We start from the raw sequence: 17883 nt of genomic DNA, 5'->3' as shown, positions 1-17883 counted from the left end.
ACCAAATTTGTCAATATATTGAAAACATGAGACCTGACAGGTCAAAGTAAAAGCTGCTGATAGAAATGATTAAAATTGTTCAATGATATTTCATTATATAATAGAAACAAAACAAATATTCCAATCAAAAAGAGTCAATATAGTGCAACAATAAAAATGCATTTGCACAGTTAAAAACAGTATTTTGTATTATCTGTGGTGTGCATTTACATAGTGCACATATATGTAAATGAAATGGTCCCATTTACCTTTTTTATTTATTACATTTAATGAACAAAAACCAAGATAGAAGCTAAAAAGACAGTGAAAATACACCACCTTCTCAGAGTCCAGAGAACTCCAGTTTTCAGACTTCTCTGGTTCATTCACAAAAGATATCTATCTGCATTTTCGTATAGCAATCATCAGTCAGACCCTGGCCTGCTTTCCTCATGGCATGAAGCTATGCAATCCTAGTCTCTGTTTGCATGTCTAGATATCTATTAATCTTTTCCTATCTGTTTTGAACCAAACTGCAGTTGAATTTGACTGACAGGCCAAGATCTCAGAAAGATAACTAAGTTCAAGGCTTATGACCGCTGGGAGCTAGGTGAAAGAGAGGGCTGGACTAACAAGGAGAGGTTCAAAGGGGTCGGAGGAAGGGCTGTTAACTGTTTAGTACACGACCAGTCCGTCAGCACCAACTGGCTAGCCCATCTGCCATACTGCACAAGCGATTTGCAGCCAATCTCATCATGCTGTTTGTGGCCCTGCCGTCAGGCTAAAGATCTGGGAAGGAGCCTGTGGCAACACAGAGGGTTTAGTAGGTACGTAGAGGGGAACTAAACATGCTCAAGTTGTGGTGCTATCTCCCACTTCCTACTACAGGTATTTTAATCCATTCATAATATAGGAAAGATACGGAACTGGCATAACTGACTCAGGTATTCCTGCTGAATGTGACTGGGAAGCCCGTGTGGCCACACTGCCCTTGTGCTTCACAGTCTCCCATCACCAGAGTAGCCTTTTGCTATTGCAATTCAAACAATCCAGGTCCCGCATGGCCTCTCACTGAGGAGAGGCAAAGACTGAAAGAAGAGTTCATCTGTCTGGCTCTAACTGAAGTTCAGGAAAATCCAGGGTACTAACTTTCTGCCAACTTTATTAATGTTTCTCTATTTTAATAAAGTGAAATATTTATAGGCAAGCAGTACATTTTCAGGAGCAGCTAGCTAGCTAGGCTCCATTGAAATACACCTTCAGACTTGATATTGTATGCTGCTGTATGTACGGAAGACAGTAATACTCTATTTTATATTCTCTTTTTGCTCTAATGATAAGCAGCAGCAATATATGTTTAAATAGTTCCTGTTTTCCATACACACTCAGCATCATCTGCAGGGGTCCATCCAAGATAATCTTCTGTCCAAAGGAAAAGTCCTCCCTGATGGTCCATTTCAGATGATGCTGACTTCTGACGTACTATCGAGAACGTGTGATGGAAAAGGGTAATTGAAAAAAAGCACATTGTCTCCATGTTGATTTGGAATATGTAGGTATTACACTCTGTCATGACTGCAGGTTACCTGGGTACCAAAAGCAGCCTAGATGTGAAAGTACATAGCAAAGCTAATTTACTTGTCTTCCCAGCAGAGTAAATTAGCCTGAGAAAGAAAGTCATAGAGTAACCAGCTTAACTATCTCTACATTGTACTAGGCTGGGCATTATACAGGTATACAGTTAATTTTTCTTCTAATTGTAGGCTGCACTGTACTCACTTCTTTCTATATGATTGCAGATCTTTCTTTCTAGGAGCAACTTTAGGTATTTTCATCACAGTTTGTTATCCTGATCAATTGCCTTTTAAACGTCTCATTTTGCTTGGCAAGAGCATGCAGTTGAGATGAAGTCATCTGGATACAAGAGTAGTTTTCTTAGTCATAAGGGAAACTATGCAGTTCCCATGCAAATTTGTTCTCTAGCTTACCAAGAATCACTGAACTGATTTTTTGGTTTGTTCAGCATAGAAATAGGTATCAGACTGAGGTGTTCTATAGAAGTTCTATAGTGGAAAGGTGGTCTGTGATTCCTCCAAGTTTTTGTCTTATATGCCAATATTTAAGCATTGTATTTGCAAGTAAGTGTAAAGTTACAATTGAAGAAAACCCTGAAATCCTTAATTAAATGTAAAAGAGTTGTAATCTTTGCCTAAGTTTGCAGAGTCTAAAACAACAGATGGAAGAGATGTTATCGTCCAATTCATATCAGTGAGATGTTAACTCAAATTTCACGGACAATATTTAAATGTTAATATTACTGTTTCATTGACCATCGAAGTGAGGGGAAAAACAAAGTTGATTTGTGTGGCTCTCCATCAGTTAGTTTCTGGGATGTTTATTCTTGCCTAATATTAGTGGGTCTGGCAGAATACAATCAGTTATCGTGTTGCCTAGGCAAGAAATAATTGAAATCAAGAAACTTAGCAAAAATGAGCAACTTGACAGAGCACTGCTGTCTTATAAATGGAGAAGAAAGTCCACATTAAAAGTCTGCATTAATACACCGGTTTTAATCTACTAAGAAGAGTAAGACAGACAAACAGAAAGAACAGAAGAATGAAAAAAAGAGAAAGAAAGAAAGAGAAAGGGGAAGAGAAAGGAAGAAAAACAGAAAGAAGTAAGAAAATAGAAAAAGGAAGAAAGAAAATATTTAAGTCGCTAATGAAATCTATGTTTTCATAGAGTTAAGTATTCTAATAAAATATGGCAGGATTTGTTCAATATTACTCAGTTCACTTTTTTTTGGAAGCATCATAGATGGGAGAACAAAGTAAGATAAAATACACAACTTAAACTTGCAAGGACCTGGTCACTCACACATATGATTATCTGGGGATGCTGCTCAAATGCAGGAAGTATCGCAGATTAGTTAATTTCATAGACCAAATTTTCCACTGACCTTCAGTATGTGCAAAGTGACTAACTTAACTAGTGCCTGGTCTACAAAAACACAATAATATCACTGATATTTTGCCTAGCTAAGAGTACTTCTTTTTAGTAAGACTCATGGACTAGCTCTGTCATGCTGGCACCCTAAAGAACTCACTGTTACCAGAAATGACAGATTAACTTTTTACATTTGGGTCATTACTTGCAAGAATTTGATCCACTTTTTTTTTAAATTAAAAATATTTTTTCAACTATGTATAGTCAAGTTAGTGTTTGGTCTTAGGTGTTGAGATCTGTCTCAAGTTACTTTCTATTTTGTATTACTATGAAGAAATAAGTGGCCTTTCTACAAGTTTTGATTCACAACTAAAGATAAATTTAACAGTAGCAACTAAAGTTGCTATTGCCTCAAGCAATCTACACCACCTATTTCTCTGAGATTACTCATGGATGTCAAGTACATTTTGAGTGGAATTTAAAATGTAAATGCTCTGTAGTAAAAGTAAAAAATGTATTGACATTAATGTGTTTAAATTAAAACAAAATAAAAATAAACTAAGTATGAAGTTTCATTGGGCAGGTTAAAAGTTCAAGCTGTTAAGTAAATGAACAGAGAGAAGATGTGAAGCAGGTCATCAACATGTAAACCAAGATTAGTGGCAGTTGTAGCCACAATAACCATTAGTCATCTATCTAGGTATCATTTATAACAGAAAATTCTTCCCATCATCTTCATATTGTTCTTTATTGACCAGCCAAGCTTTTTTCAGTAGAACACTGGATCCTATTGGATTCCTGCTTCATAAAGTCACTAGCCTTCCATCTGGAAACAGCAGCACTTCACAGACAGCAGAAATCGCTGCAGATCACCTGAAAAAGTCTAGTGAGTTACACTGAGAACGTCCTCTACTGCCACTAGCGCTGATCTTTTTAAAAGTTTTAAACACTTGTTTTGTGGGTGAAAAAGTAGCAATAAAGTGACAGTAGTAGAACCACAGGAAAAGATGAAAGTGACTACCTAGCAAAGATTTTTCATTTCATTCTTTTTATTATATGGGGAGAACAAAATCAACAAAGAGGGGTGTAGAGACACAAGTTAAGACTCCTTATTTCTGTCTTCGCAGTGAGTGAAGGGAACAGAGCAGCAAAGTAATTCGTGAGTCCCTCTTCTTTTTTTGCCAGGAGCAATGCTAGTGGCCTACACGAACCCAGGAAGCAACTGTGAACATCTGTATGTGGGTTATCTCCTAGGCAGCGGTCCTGGAGGAGATAGAAAGGAAGGAAATACTGTGAGAGGTTAGAGATTGGCTTAGAGGATTGAGACTTCAGAAAGATAAAAACATCTTGGTGAAAAAGAACCAGGGAAAGAAAAGGCACTAGAAAAAAGGGAAGGGCTATGAAAGAGAGAAAAAGATAGCGGGGATAGCAGGTAGATCCAAGATAGAGGAGCAGTGGAACTGGGAATAGAAGTGACTCAGAGAAAGAGAAGGAGGATTGCCAGTTTTCTTAATTTATCTAATTTAATTTACCTAATTCTCTCTTGAAATAAAGTGTTACATCACTTTCTTTGTTGGTCCTTGATTTCCTTTATTGCAGGTTGCCATACCCTAATGCAGCAGCTTCCAGCTGGTGAGGTATAAAGCCAGAAGCAGTGCAGCGCCTAGTTGGCAGAGGCGTCATGGCCCTACAGAAGCAGCGCCAGTGTCCCCACACTGTGTGGCTGGGAGCCAGCATGCCAGGGGCCGGCATGAGACCGGCTGCAGTCGCTGACGTGGTGTCCTGCTCCGGGCGAGCCTTGTCTAAGCGAAGGTCCTCCCAGAGCTGGTAGCGCAGCCAACGGGGGCCAGCGACAGGTCATGGCAGATCTAGGGGGCTGAACGCAGCGATGTATGGAGTACTGCTCATTTCTGGAAGAGTGTCTTTGGCTAGAAATTGTTCAGGAAAGGCTGGCCTAGAAACCAGATTGCAAATCAAATTGCAGAGGTTATTATTAATTTCTGTGGTAGCTGGAGGTCTCACCCACAAGGAACGCACTGTTCATTGGGTCTGAAGCGATTACCCACATCCTTTAAAAACAGATCAGGAGCAGTTGCAAGGGTCTGGATACAAGGGAGATATAAGGACCTGTATGTACCCCAGACTATTTTGATAAAAATACCTGTTGCAGTATTCTTCTCATATTATAGAATCATTTCTCTTTCTCACAACTGGGCTCAAAGAGATAGCGACAAATCCTCATCTAGAGAATGAAAAAGCACCAAATTCCATCTGTAAACAGGCTGGTTACATTTGTACTAATTTTGACATAGCTGAGATTTCTATGTGCCTTCTTATACTGTATGTTTAAGGAGAAATACAATTACTGTTCCATTAGGATACACAATCCCAAAGTGCTCAGCCATGATGATACAAAAATAGAGAAATCAATTACTTGCATTGCAGTGAGTCTTATTTGTAAATAACTTAATACTTAAAGCCAAAGTGATGACATAAAAAACATAAATTGCATGAAGCATAAGTATTATATAATGAAATATTTCAGTGGCACAAACAAACAACTGGGTTGCTTTACTTCTCTGTTCTTAATCTTTTTGTTATACGTACAGATTTAAAGGACAAGTTGTATATGTTTTCCAATTACAGTTTAAAATATATTACAATATCCAAGCCATATTTCAGGCTGGATAGCCTGAAAAAATGTATGGTAAATATAAAATGATGACATAGTCCCTAACTAACTCTGGCCCTATTGAAAACCTTGGCAACATTCCCACATTTTATATGGTGCTAGGATTTCACTCATTGTCCAGTGGAGACAAAACGGTCTAAGAGATAAATTTTCAAAGGCACTAAGTTATTTAAAACAAGAATTTCCACTTAGATAAAAACATGAGGTCAAATATTTGGTAAAATGCCTATATTTAACTCAGAAAAATATTCAAAAGTAACTCTGGATGATTGCAATACTGCTATGACAGCCACCTTTGAAAATCTGAAAGCTTCTCTTTCTCAAGGCATCATCAATGTAATTTAAAAAACATCGTTTTTTTTCCTCCCCAGTAAAAATGGCTGCTGAACACAGCGAATTCAAAGCTGATTTCAAAACAGAGAGAGAGAGAGAGAGAGAATGATGAACATTTTAGGCATGAGAGAAAAAATGACTGGCTTTCAAAAGAAGAAGAAAGAATGAGTAATTGGGCCTGTGTTTACTTAGATATTGGAGATTTATCAAAGGACAGGCATCCCTGGAAAGTATTCCAGCACAAGCTGTAAACATTTTTGCTAAGGAAACATGTTGAGAAAGACACTTACTGACCTTTCTTGGACAAAATATCCCTCCAAACTCTTTTAAGAAGTGTAAATAGAGATGAGCCTGAAAAAACAGTCATTAACTGAGCTAAATTAATTTATAGCATTTGAGGCACCGGACCTGGCTGAATGGCAGCAGGGCTCTTGCTCTGGCGTGTATTTCTTCCTGATCCCCAGAGGCAGTCTGACTGCTAGCCAGACTCATCCCGGAGATTACTAAGAGCATTTATTGCACAACCTTCCTTACACTCTCTGTTGCAGCAACAGTAACTACACTGTTGGGACCAAACTGTGCTTGATCTTCTTGCAAGCGTAACGGCGGGGCAGAGACTACATGATGCCCTCTTAACTCTTCTGGTGTGTCTGTGCGCACTGGAAGCTGTTAGCTCTCACCGCCAGCTCAGCGACGGAAGTGGGGATGACGCGGTGGCCTTGTCTTCTCCTCGCGCTCAGCACAGGCCTGGGCGTCCACAGGGTCCTTCCAGGGAGGCGGCCAGGGGCTCTCAAAGAGGTGCTCTGTACTGCGCCACGCACGCTTCCCTTGAAGACGGGGGAGCTGAGGAAAGGCACGTGCCCTCCTAGGGATGAAAGTCAGCTGTCTGGAGCTTTCAGTCTTAGCAGCACTCTCTTATTAGATAATGTTTTCATTTACAAAGAGAAAGTCTATACTCTTAATCTATTTTTATACAGAGCCTGTGGCTCTCTTTCATTGGCCTACAATAAAAGGCTCCCACGATCTTCACTCAATGATATTCTGTGGTGTTGACTGCTGAAAGGAAAAACAAGCAGCCCTGGCTGGCAAAGTATTTGACTTCTGGAATCTCTCTCCTTTTTTTTTTTTTTTTTTTTTTTTTTTAAAAAAAAAAAAGAAAAGAAAAAAATAAGCTAGAAAAACTTAAGACACCAACATTTTTGGTCTGACAGACTTTCATGGTTGTAAAACCCTGTTTTCCTTCCCTACCTCTTACCAGGTAGTCAGCAGTCCTGAGAGATTCTATAAGGAGAAATTCCAGAAGTGTCCCAGTGCTCTGACATATTCAGACTGTATATTTGGTTTGTATTTATCTCCTTTTGTCATAAAGGGATATCAAATTACTTTGGAGCTTATTACTAATTTTGCAGATCTAAGAGAGAGTATCAGTTTCCTGGCATTACTGCAGACTGGTTTTCCCAGAGCCTTTTGAACTGACAGACTTCTGCCAACCTTCCCATTTTCTTGCAGCCTATTATGTCCAGTTTAACATTAATTTTTCAAATGGCTACATTTAGGGTCTAGCTGTTTTATATTGTTCCCTATATGCATATGACCAATTATCCTGACCACATGGACCACCAGTGGTCTCAGTTTGGAAACTGTTTTGCCAGACAACAGCTAGTACTAGAGCATGACAGCCAACACCCGTTCCATAAGAAATGCTTGCTTACTAAAGACAGCTCTGTGCAGGGAGGTTATCATCATTTCTGCCTGTCATCTTTAAATAACAGCTATTTTCATTAGACAGCTTCACTTCCGTACCAATTAAAAGAAATAATTTCAGTAGTCTCTTCCCACAAAAGAAAGTTGCACACTACATGTTGATCTGTACTTCTACTCAGTTGGAGCAGTGTTTCTTTTTATTTCTTTAAAAGTTATGCTAATGATTTTTGATAGATATAATTTCTTCAAGGCTAACTTACTATGATTGTCACTGTGCAATATCCCTTCTGAAAAAATAAAAAATATGACATATAGATCAGAAAAATATAAGTGGTTATGAACCAAAAAAGAAGTACAGTAAGTCAATTTAATATTTGCTTTGTTCATTCCTTTGGTATGCTGAAATTTAAAACTGATGGACAAATCATTATCTGTCAAGGAAGGAAGCATATGGCAGTTCTAGATGAGAAAAGTCCCCTTTCTGAAATGAGATGATAGCATGTGATCCCATATAAACCTCAGAAATCACTTCATTTTCTTTTGGAGATCTTATCCTTTTCAAATGATAGCATATCACATACATAACAAGTAATTTTCTTGTATTTTTATTATGGATCTGTTTGTAGAAAAATAACTTTTTTAAACACTTAAGACATTCCTATTACTATTCTGGTGATTTTCTCAGTGACAATGTCATGAGAACAATATTTGCCATGAGAATATGTGAGATGTCATGAAATATATGAGATATGAATATATGAGATGTCAATGTCATGAGAATTATACTTTAAATAATCACCTTTTTAAGACCATCCATAGCAGTATTTACTTAATTGTTTAACCTGAAGAAGTTAATCAAAGATCATTCCTAAGTAATGTCCCACCTCTAATGCATCAAGTTTTGTAGTTCAACACAACTAGTCATTTCCCAGGGCACAATCCACGAATGAAAGAATGAATGATTAGTGAGACTCACATTGCACTTGGTTGCCTTCGGTTCATACGGTGTTTCATACAGTGCGCTGGAACTGTAGAAACTGAGAAATCTGTGTGCTATAGTAAAATATGTTCCATCATCCATGGAAGGGGGTGGAGGAAAGCGTAAGTGGGATTCACAGAGCGGTGCTCCTGGGTGTTCATACGGGTAGCAGATTTTTAAGGGCCCAGTCTTGTCTGTTTGCACCCCAGTATGTGAGGTATACAAATGCAAGTTGTTCTTTTAGTGGCAATCCTATCAATCAGATACTGCCTGTATCAGTAAGGATAGCACAAGCTGGGCAGAAAGCAAAGAGGTTACACGATTGTAGCAAACCAAGAGGAGCCCCACTGAGCCCTGCATAGTATCCACCAGCCTCTACAGTGACATTGCAGGCAGGGAGGAGAGGTTACAAGGGAAGGACGACCACTAGAGCCTGCCTCTTTGGGGGCTCAGCAGGTTACACAAGTAACAGAGCTTCTACTTGAAACCATTAACTTCTCATGCCTCAGACTCTACCTCAGCTTCAGGGGCTCATGTGAGAAAGTTACAGCAAGATGCTCTGAGTGACTGATCCCACCTATATTGCCCACTTCTTTCAAGCTTGTCTAAATGAAGAATTTTGAGAACTGATACCTAGGTGACTTGCCAGCCTCATCCCAGAAGTTTTTGGGAGAACTACAAACCTCGCTTAAATCTGTCAGCTGAGACCTGCACTTTAACCACAAAATTGAGGACTCTTCCTTCATTCTCATCTGTCACCAAAGTTTTCAGCTATTGTCTTTTCTTGTTCCTCTGCTGTCCATCACATAACATTCACAAAATAACACCTGGCAGATGCTATTTGTGCATTTTCCCTCCTCTCTTTCATCCCTGAGAGCAGTAAGAGCTGTAACACTTGTATGCCGTTTGTCCTTCAATGAAGGCAGCTGATGTACATTCTTCCTCCACTAGATAAAGAGCAGTTTAATGAGATTTGAATGCTGTTTTTGGTAAGAGGCCAGTGGCTGATTAGTGAACTAGCTGTATACTGACCCTATCCTTTAACCTTCTTTTCATTCACAGTATGTTGACATACCAGTGTAAAGCTTAGAGCCAAATATTCAATGACGTTTCCATGATTCCACACCCAAATTTTCACTCATAAATACTGTTATGCATGCAGCAGGCTACCTAAATGTTATTTGATTTCCCCATTTCATCACTGAAACTGAATATGCAGATACACAGTTGTGTACAGGTTGTATGCCTCACCTTCTAGAAATGATCTTTAATTTTAACTGCTTTAAACTATCTTTACAAATATTTCCATAATTAAGATTGATTTGTTTACTATTTTCCTGTAACTAGTTAAGCACGATATTAAAAAAAAGTGATTGGATTTTTCTTTACACGATGGACTGTACCAGTGCTGGTACAGTCCATTTACCATATTTTCAAGGTAAAATTCCAAAGAAACACCATAGTCTTTTAAACACCATGAAATTGATTTTTAGACCTTGGTTATGTTAAGCAAGGGATATAAAAGGGTTACAGCAGAATGCATCTATAAAAATTCTACACTAAATCAAACTATGCTGGAATGTAACAGTTGCTGCCTTAGTGAGTGTCGATGCTATTTGCTGATGCAGCTCAGTGCAGTTGAACCACCACAAGGGAGACATTCCAAGAGCTCGGTGTTCAAGCATCTCTTGGATGAAATCCATAAAAGAGCAGACATGAACTGAGTAATAAATCTTGGAGACATATATGCTGGTGCCATGAAATGGTATCAGTAATCCTATCCACAGTTACAAATAAAGTATCACAGAGGAAGTCTACCAATATTTTTCCTTTTAATAAAAAAAGCCTAATCAACAAAGCAACAAAATGAGATAATAGAATTTTTTATATATGATGATGATTTATTTCCTGTTACTACTACTTAATAAAGGTAAAATATATGACTGCCTTTCTCCCAGCAAAAGCTAAAACATAAAAGAATAATAATATATGAATAAGGGCCAGGTCCTTAGAGTTTTTATGCACAAAGATGTGATCCTGAAAGATTCTGCATATATCCACTAAGGTACTGGTATTCTTAAATTTTGTATAGGAGTGCCTGAGAGCTAATGGCATGCACTTGAACACCTCAAGGCAGCTTACTACACTGCAGATTAAAGGCTTGAGCTCATTAAAATCTATAGAAGACTTCCAAGCTTAAATAACTAGAAAGTTGCAGCCCGATTTTTGCAAGGCCATGTCAACTGGAGTTGAGGGCATTTAGTACTTCGCAGGATTGGGCATAATAATGGAAAATAATTTAGCATATCTTTACCACGTTACCAGGCCTGACTACTGTTACCAGGCTATTAGGGAATCAAATGCATCTGATACGGCCAAAGCACAGGGATGTTTCAGTCTCTCCCAGAAGTTCCAAGGTTGCTCCAACAGCCTTCGTCTTTGCCAGAGTACTCCGCAATGATCACATCCAGGGACACGAAAGTTATTTTGTAAAAAATATAAGTAGCATGTAAATTAAAATAAGTAACAGATCGAAACTTCAATGGGCAGATAGGTAAAAATTAGTTAGATGGTATTACAAATAATTAAATCCCAAATCACAGACAGCTAAATTACAAATAGATGTTAAAGGTGAACAGAAGAGCTTTCAGATCATCTCCATCTTGATCCATTAACATGTTTCTGTATGAACCTTGCTAACCTACAGATTACAGGAGGCCAATATTTTGGGCAGGAGGACTACACTTCCTTTTACATGCAGTATTTAATGACTAAGAACAGAAAGATTATTTTCATGTACTTTGTGTCTCATTCCACTTTTCTTGCTTTTCTGACTGGTCCTATTGATTTCGCTTTTGTTTTAATGTGAATTTGACTGAACTAAGTTTGGCCTTTTATTTCAAAGGCAGCACTTTAATTTAGTCTCCCTAATGGGCTAAGGCTCCACAGCGTGCAGTCAGAGCAACCAGGCCAGCATACTCACATGTTACCGCTCCCACCCCTGCTAAAGAAGTGATACTAGCAATGCCGTCATAATACGGAGCACCTTCCCGGCAAAGAGCACAAGCAAATTTCAGACTGAAGCTCTTAGGTGTTTTGATTTATTTTCAGTCCTGCAGTTGAAGGGTAGCTTCCGTTGTGTGATAGTTATAGATTAGTATGCTATAGTATAGTATAGATTTCAGTGTCTAAACATGCAGATTCTGAGATGCCAGCACAGTGCAGTGTCTTCCCCACAGTTTTGTGAAGCTGTTTCTTTCCAAGAAACGCAGAGTGTTCCTTTTCTTCCTCGCTCTGTTTGGTGAAATAATGCACCTTTTCTCTGGGGGACAAGTAGATTTTGCATTTGCCAAAGGGAAGGCAGAGGAGTCCCTTTTTTCCCCCTTGCTACAGTTTTGATCCGTTCAATTTCATATAGCTGGGGGAATGCATGAGCCATTTTCGGCGCTATATTTCCAGAAGAACAAGATGCTAACTTGCCAGCAAATGAAACTGGCTTTGTTAGAGCTGCTGGAGGAATGCTGGAGGAGGGGAAAGTGGTCAAGATAAAGACATATTTGAAATTCATTTGGAAATGAACTGAGTAACAACAAAACCTCTCCACCAAGACTACATGGTATGTTCGGTGTAAAATCTTTTCAACTGAGTTTAAAAATCTGAGTTTTACCAATCTTTTCACACTTCACTGTATTATTTATAAAATGCACACTAAAATGCATCATGACTTAAATACGTGTAAGCCAACAGTTGTTATCTTGACTTAATAATAGTTTTTGTGAAATCAGATTAATTTTTAATTTGTAACACACCTACATTACACAGGGGTAATCACATAAGCCAGATAATCTGGAGATAATCTGTTGATAACCCTAACCTAGACTGCACTGTGTTATATTCCGCACTGCTGTCCATTCATGAAGCTATTTTTAATGACGTGATTATGAGAAGTCTTTACTATAAATAAAGACAAGACTTCCCCTCCCCAATAGCAAAAAATAGACTTACACTGACAATAAATTACTGAAATCAATGTTAAAAGTAGCCCATCATGAAGGTCAGATGACAGCAGCGTAACAGTATTAATGCTTTTTATTTACAATGGGGCCTCTTGTCCTATTTTATCAGTTGAAGAATGCCATTCTATACACCTCCTTACTACTCCTCACTGTTTCTTTTAGTTTTTAAGTGAGTAAAGAGAATGTTTGGCCATAGGACAAGGAATATCTTCATTTTTTAAAAATTAACCCATTCTGGATGAGCTCATGCAAACAAATTGGCCTAACTGCTTGGATACCTACTATCTCCTGGGAACAGACTTACTAGAATGACTGACATTTACTTCTGAAAACTAACTTTTTAGATACTGTTTAGAGATATTGAACATATGGAACAAAACATGTAAAGAAAGAGAAAAAATCCCTTTTTTTGCTAAATATAGATTGCAATTACAAAACTAATTTCTCTTTTTAAGTGGTCCACTATTTTGCTGCTAGTTGCCATAATATCTGAGTTATCTCATGCTCACCTAATGTTACTGATTGATACCGTTAACTTTCTGTTTTGAAAACATTTTTCAAGAGTTAGCTGAGACTCTTAAAAAAATGTCTACCTGACCTATAAATGTCTGGATATATATAGAGAATTGATATTATGGAAAATATAATAAAAAATCATGATTCAGGTTACATGAATCTGTGATACTTTTGTGACATAAGATGATATATAATTCCAGCTATTCATTTTGAGTTAGAAAATTCCAGTGCTGATAAGATTGCAAAATGCTGGCTGAAATTCCAAATGCTGATAAGAGCATTTTTACTATAGTTATCTGGTAAATCATCATGGCTAGGGCAACCAAAGTGAGTCTTATACCTATTGCTTATTACAAGGATAATGTTGCTTTATCTGTGAAAGTTTCTCTGGAGTATAAGACTGAAAAAGCAGTTTCAGACAAATTGCTTTTACTTTATTCTCAGCTACTTCACTTTAAAAGTTTGCACTGACCCTTTGGTAAAGGATTAATGTGAGGCTTTGGGGCAATGCAAAGCTGATGAGATTTTGAGTGAAATCATAGGGAAAATTTTAAAGTTACAAACCATTCAACTGTGGAAAGTCTCATCTGAAAATAAATGATTGGGAATAAATTAGACAGACCTTAAAGCAGAAGTTCATAATTAACTAAACTTAACAGACCAAAAAGATATATATTTGCTTTACCAGGAGAATGAGCCACCAGAGTTTGACTAATGCTACAGGTACACTTAATGACCAAGCAAATAATTCCCATTTCTTTTCTTTGTTCCATACCCGTCTATTCCCTTTCTACCTCTTCTACATATATCCCTATCTTCAGCTGCCTTTTGGGGCTTCATGATGCATGTTCTGACCCATCCAGTGTGCAGCAAAACTCTTGGGAAACTATACTCTGAAAGCTTCTGTCCCCTGTGATGTCCAAAGAAAACACAAAGAAGGGTACCAGAGAATAGGAAAAGGCCTGGCTTGGGAAAGAAAAGGATGGTCCCATTCAGGTATTGGGTACTTGGGAGGCTGGCTTCTGATAGCAAAGAAAGATATCTCTTGTAATTTCCAGAATAGTAGATCCAAATTTTATTTTATTAGCACTGCAACATCCAGGCTAGTGCAATTCTTCCTCTGGGGATACCAACAAATAAGCAATCACATCAATGATATATCAAATTTCCCAGACAGTGTGGATTTTTAGTTCTCTTCAGGCACGTATGTTTCCATAACACAAGATGAGCAGAAAAAACATCCCTTTCACCTAACATTCTTCACTCATCAGTAAACTGTGTTGGCTAGAATCTGTTAATAAATTGTAGGAGGTCTTTGTTTTTATTGGTGTTGCAGTCAGCAGAACGCCCTGAGCGTTTACAAGACTCCTAACTCTTATTTATTCCAAAGAAGAAAGAAAAATTCTGCTCAATGCTCTTGCTGTTTACTGCAGTAGCCAAGCAGATCAAGTTCATGGTGGGTAAATCTCATTCTGAGTGCAGAAATTGCACTGTCATGGACTTGCTGTGCTCCTTTAAGGTCAGATTTGGGCACTCAATGAAGGGCAAATTCATAGGGCTCCCGGCTCTTATACCGACTGTAATAAAATGCTGCAATAGGTACCATCACTGTATTTAATCATGTCAGCCAGCCCTCTGCTTTGAGAACCGTCTGCCTAATGGACGAGGATTTGTGCAGCTGAGTGAGGGAGAACTGGAAGGAATTAAAATGAAAGCTCACTTGACATACAAGGTTGGATTCAGAAACCTCTCAGAACCTCATCCTGCGCATTCTAGGGACCACATGAAAGATGTCTGCCCTTATAGCACCATAAAAGCCTGTTTTTTCTTTTTCGATTGGTGCCAAAATTACCATTCTTCTCTGTTAATCTCTTTCCTCTCTTTCCTACCAAAACTGTCTGGAAGAGCAGAAGGGACAATGAAGGATAACAAAGCTGCTGCACCAAAAAGGAATGTGCTTCTGCTGCCATTTTAGGACCTTTACAGTGATGAAAGGCATCTCAGCTCCCACTCTGTCTTGAAGAGTATAGAGGTGTGGTAACCCTGGCCTGTCAACACTCCTATTTCACTCCACGATCATATCAGCTGCTTTACCTCCTGGCTCCTTTAGCTACCTTGAACTGGAGCTTTACATAAGAAAAAGTGAGTGCACTAACTACAGCATTTTCAGCATGGCAATTTCAACATCATAATCTGCTTTCTCTTGCAAAAGAATATTTATTTAGATATGGGCATTGTGGCCAAAGACTAAGGCCATGCTAGGACAGGCATACCTCCTGAAGCCACAAGGCAAGTCAGTGAGTCCTCATAAGAAAGCAGAAAAACTTACACCTCCCAAGAACTTGTGCTAGAGCTGTGGTCAGAGGCAAGGCTGAGGTCAGGCAGCCACAGAGCTCATCTACAGCACAGGCTCCAGGATGAAGAGCAAGACAGCAGAGAGCAAGGTCAGAGATACAGAAGGAGAGTCTACAGAAAGTCTGCAGAAATAGAAATGAGGAGCAAAAGAGCAGCAATAGCCAAATGACATGCAGTGCAGTGAAGAGCTCATGGCAATACTTTCTGTATGAAATTAGTTGGGGAAAACAGCATTTGGCTCATGGCCAGTCTTTTGTTTCTCTTCAGCCAGGTCTGTGTTTTTAGGTCTCAGGCACCATTGACAGTCATTGTGGCAAGCCTGTCTGGTTGCCCAGGTAGATGCACTAATATGCAGTTAATTGGAAAGTCAATCTGCAGGACTGATATGTCCTGACACTACTTTGAAATGGAAGGTAAAGTCTGAAAACACAAACTCAGATTTTTAGAATTAAAGGTGGTGCTTTTCTACAGATGCACAAAGTATCTTGAGGATGGTGGCAGGGAGGAAATATGCTCGTTTCTTACAGAAACATGGATCCATGACTAAAATATGAACAGTATTGTTGAATTTTGGGGATGAAAAAACTGAAGAAACTTTCCCTGCCTTATCAGAAAAAAGCAGTTGCGCTGGCTCGACTGTGGCCCAGGTGAGCAGAGATGCTTCCCTGGCATAAATGCGCTCTGCTCCCTTGGAACCACCAGCTGCAACATGAGCAACTTCACGAGGACGCAGCAACAACTGACCCCATGTGGCTGCTTCTTCTGCTGACCCTGGAAAGCCTACCTGTTCGTTGTGAGAATGACTTCTGACATGTCCATTTTACTCGTTTTTCTCAAAGAAGCAATTGCCCGTGTACTTTAGGGTTACATTTGCCACTACAACCTATGTGTTTCAGAACATAAAGACTGTAACATTTTTTCACTGTACACTACCCATTGATTTCTTGAAATATAAATTGACTTATTCCACACAATGCTTTGAAAAAGTTATGCACTGCAAGAATAATACCAAAAATACCATTTTTAGCATCTCATAAAAAGTATTAAATCACAAATGCTAGCTTGAGGGAAATATCTATATTTAGTTCTTTCTTGAGTGAGTGCAAAACTCCTGGATTTAGGCACTTGAGCTGAGTTTTGTTTTTTTTAAGCCATTGCTTAAGCTGGTCATAGTCTCTGCAGACTATCTATGAATGCATCAGGTATTTTGCCATTTCTCTTAATAGATTTCCTGGATGCAATGAAATAAAATATAGTCATCTGTAATCCTTACAGACCACAAGTTCAGCACCTTCCAAAGTACAAGGACATAACAGCACATGAATATTCACAGCTACCATCAAAGCCACAGTACATTACTGTGACATTAATATCAAACAGAAGGGACTTCCCACTGGAAAGCTGGCACAAGCAGGCTTAGGCAGACTATTCATCTATCCAGTCAGTTGCTGTCACGTGTGTCACGCAAAACTGGCACAACAACTTGTTAACATGCATAATGTCACCGCAACACATCACTGCAACCATAACTACAAAAGCACATATGTACACCAGAATGCCGGAAATGCAGAAGACAGACATGTTAGGAACAAAAATCTTGGCCAACACAGTTTATCCTAAGCTTGCATGTTTAAGTGTCAAATACTAATTATAAATACTTCCCTTTTTGTAACTCTTTTACATCCTTAAATATCAAACACCTTTACAAAAAATGTTATTAACACTACAGAAGGGAAACTGAGAGAGAGATTTAGGCTAGAGTTGGATGAACTCTCCAAAGAAGCCCAAGTCAGTGGTGCCACTGATAGAAATAGTCCTGTTCTTCCTACACTCCAAGATATTTGTGCTACAGATGTGACTGCTTCAGCTGTGCTGGGGAGGTTACACTACAAGAAAGGGGGTAGAAACTCTGCTAGTCTCTCTTCACTGCCAGCAAAGCCACAGTTAAATAATGTTGCATTTTGTGTTTTTGAAGGCTTCTTCCCACGGCTTCAAGCTCTAACTCCGAATTAATTAACTAAAGCAGAATAGTAAAATGCTGTTAAAATATAGCACACCACAAAGAAAAGCATTTAATTTTTGTGCAAGTAATTTCTGTGACAGGTTGAGGTATATCTTCTATTTCTATAAAATATGGAAATAATGCTTTCCATGTTAATGCTGTCCATGCCAAATAGCAGTGGAGATGCATTCAACTGTTGGAGATTCAGCTGCTGCTAGATTCCCACATTAGGGGATATAACAACAGGTAATGGAGAGCCCGTTCTGCAATCCATCACCTGCCTCTGCTCCTGTCCGAGCCTCCTCCTGCCCCTCTCCTGTCTGCCTTCCATGTCCTGCTGTTTTCACAAAAGCTGTTTTCA

Source organism: Rhea pennata, chromosome Z, assembly GCF_028389875.1.
Source record: "Rhea pennata isolate bPtePen1 chromosome Z, bPtePen1.pri, whole genome shotgun sequence".
NCBI classification, from domain to species: domain Eukaryota; kingdom Metazoa; phylum Chordata; class Aves; order Rheiformes; family Rheidae; genus Rhea; species Rhea pennata.
The sequence above is the reverse complement of the archived record's forward strand: the minus strand, read 5'-3'. Positions refer to the sequence as shown.